Below are 2,500 nucleotides of genomic sequence, written 5' to 3'. Positions count from 1 at the left end.
GAAAAAAATTAAATGTAAAATGTAATAGAAAAGAATCTTATGGCAGTATAAAATTACCTACAGAACCTGGGATTCCTAGGTAGTCTCCCATCCAAGTAGAAACCAGTCCCAACACTGCATAGCTTCCAAGATCAGACGAGATTGGGCATGTCCAGTGTGGTTTGGCTGTAGGTGCTCAAAAACATTAACTTTAGACCTGTATTACTTCTTAACTCAAGTAAATTCATTGATAAGTTGAAAAAATTAAATGTAAAATGTAATAGAAAAGAATGCTATGGCAGTTTAAAATTACCTACTGCACCTGGTTTTCCCAGGTGGTCTCCCATCCAAGTACGGACCACGCCCAACACTGCATAGCTTCCAAGATAAGACGAGATTGGGCATGTCCAGTGTGGATTGGCTGTAGGTGGTCAAAAACATTAACTTTAGACCTCTATTACTTCTTAACTCAAGTAAATTCATTGATAAGTTGAAAAAATTAAATGTAAAATGTAATAGAAAAGAATGTTATGGCAGTATAAAATTACCTACAGCACCTGGTATTCCCAGGTGGTCTCCCATCCAAGTACTGACCATGCCCAACACTGCATAGCTTCCAAGATCAAATGACATTGGCCATGTCCAGTGTGGTTTGGCTATAGGTGCTGAAAAATATTAACTTTAGACCTCTTTTACTTCTTAACTCAAGTAAATTCATTGCTAAGTTGAAAAAATGTAATGTAAAATGTAATAGAAAAGAATGTTATGGCTATATAAAATTACCTACAGCACCTGGTATTCCCAGGTGGTCTCCCATCCAAGTACTAACCAGGCCCAACACTGCATAGCTTCCAAGATCAGACGAGATTGGGCATGTCCAGTGTGGTTTGCCTATAGGTGCTAAAAGCCTTAACTTTAGACCTCTTTTACTTCTTAACTCAAGTAAATTCATTGATAAGTTGAAAAAATTAAATGTAAAATGTAATAGAAAAGACTGTTATTGCAGTATAAAATTACCTACAGCACCTGGGATTCCTAGGTGGTCTCCCATCCAAGTACTAACCAGGTCCAACACTGCATAGCTTCCAAGATCAGACGAGATTGGGCATGTCCAGTGTGGTTTGGCTGTAGGTTCCCAAAAACATTAACTTTAGACCTCTTTTACTTCTTAACTCAAGTAAATTCATTGATAAGTTGAAAAAATGAAATGTAAAACGTAATAGAATAGAATGTTTTGGGTGTCTAAAATTACCTACAGCACCTGGTATTCCCAGGTGGTCTCCCATCCAAGTACAAACGAGGCCCAACACTGCATAGCTTCCAAGATCGGACGAGATTTGGCATGTCCAGTGTGGTTTGGCTGTAGGTGCTCAAAAGAATTACATTTAGACCTCTATTACTTCTTAACTCAAGTAAATTCATTGATAAGTTGAAAAAATTAAATGTAAAATGTAATAGAAAAGAATGTTATGGCAGTATAAAATTACCTACAGCTCCTGGTATTCCCAGGTGGTCTCCCATACAAGTACTAACCAGGCCCAACACTGCATAGCTTCCAAGATCAGACGAGATTGGGCATGTCCACTGTGGTTTGGCTGTAGGTGCTCAAAAGTGTTAAATTTAGACCGCTTTTACTTCTTAACACAAGTAAATTCATTGATAAGTTGAAAAAATTAAATGTAAAATGTAATAGAAAAGAATGTTATGGCAGTATAAAATTCCCTACTGCACCTGGTTTTCCCAGGTGGTCTTCCATCCAAATACTGACCATGCCCAACACTGCATAGCTATCAAGATAAGACGAGATGGGGCATGTCCAGTGTGGATTGGCTGTAGGTGCTCAAAAGTAATAACTTTAGACCTCTTTTACTTCTTAACTCAAGTAAATTCAATGATAAGTTGAAAAATTAAATGTAAAATGTAATAGAAAAGAATGTTATGGCAGTATAAAATTACCTACAGCTCCTGGTATTTCCAGGTGGTCTCCCATCCAAGTACTAACCAGGCCCAAAACTGCATAGCTTCCAAGATCAGACGAGATTGGGCATGTCCAGTGTGGTTTGGCTGGAGATGCTCAAAAACCTTAACTTTAGAACTCTATTACTTCTTAACTCAAGTAAATTCATTGATAAGTTGAAAAAATTAAATTTAAAATGTAATAGAAAAGAATGTTATGGCAGTATAAAATTACCTACAGCACCTGGGATTCCTAGGTGGTCTCCTATCCAAGTAATAAACAGGTCCAACACTGCATAGCTTCCAAGATCAGACGAGATTGGGCATGTCCAGTGTGGTTTGGCTGTAGGTGCTCAAAAACATTAACTTTAGACCTCTTTTACTTCTTAACTCAAGTAAATTCATTTATAAGTTGAAAAAATTAAATGTAAAATGTAATATAAAAGAATGTTATGGCACTATAAAATTACCTACAGCACCTGGTAATCCCAGGTGGTCTCCCATCCAAGTACTAACCAGGCCCAACACTGCATAGCTTCCAAGTTCAGACGAGATTGGGCATGTC

The 2,500-nt window shown here is 37.5% G+C and overlaps 10 pseudogenes; all 10 read right to left on the bottom strand.

Moving 5' to 3' along the window:
* Nucleotides 1-54: 54 nt before the first annotated feature.
* Nucleotides 55-173, bottom strand: LOC148486345 (5S ribosomal RNA; annotated as a pseudogene).
* A 116-nt stretch (nt 174-289) lies between these two features.
* LOC148486344 (5S ribosomal RNA) lies at nt 290-408 on the bottom strand (annotated as a pseudogene).
* A 116-nt stretch (nt 409-524) lies between these two features.
* On the bottom strand, nt 525-643 carry LOC148486343 (5S ribosomal RNA; annotated as a pseudogene).
* Nucleotides 644-759: 116 nt separating this feature from the next.
* Nucleotides 760-878, bottom strand: LOC148486342 (5S ribosomal RNA; annotated as a pseudogene).
* A 115-nt stretch (nt 879-993) lies between these two features.
* Nucleotides 994-1,112, bottom strand: LOC148486341 (5S ribosomal RNA; annotated as a pseudogene).
* Nucleotides 1,113-1,228: 116 nt separating this feature from the next.
* Nucleotides 1,229-1,347, bottom strand: LOC148486340 (5S ribosomal RNA; annotated as a pseudogene).
* A 116-nt stretch (nt 1,348-1,463) lies between these two features.
* LOC148486339 (5S ribosomal RNA) lies at nt 1,464-1,582 on the bottom strand (annotated as a pseudogene).
* Nucleotides 1,583-1,932: 350 nt separating this feature from the next.
* On the bottom strand, nt 1,933-2,051 carry LOC148486338 (5S ribosomal RNA; annotated as a pseudogene).
* Nucleotides 2,052-2,167: 116 nt separating this feature from the next.
* Nucleotides 2,168-2,286, bottom strand: LOC148486337 (5S ribosomal RNA; annotated as a pseudogene).
* A 116-nt stretch (nt 2,287-2,402) lies between these two features.
* The window catches only part of LOC148486336 (5S ribosomal RNA), a 119-nt pseudogene continuing 21 nt past the window's right edge, over nt 2,403-2,500 (bottom strand).

Source organism: Taudactylus pleione, unplaced genomic scaffold (assembly GCF_031769625.1).
Source record: "Taudactylus pleione unplaced genomic scaffold, aTauple2 ptg000550l, whole genome shotgun sequence".
Classification (NCBI taxonomy): domain Eukaryota; kingdom Metazoa; phylum Chordata; class Amphibia; order Anura; family Myobatrachidae; genus Taudactylus; species Taudactylus pleione.
Note: the sequence above shows the minus strand (reverse complement) of the source record. Positions and strands in the feature narration are given on the sequence as shown.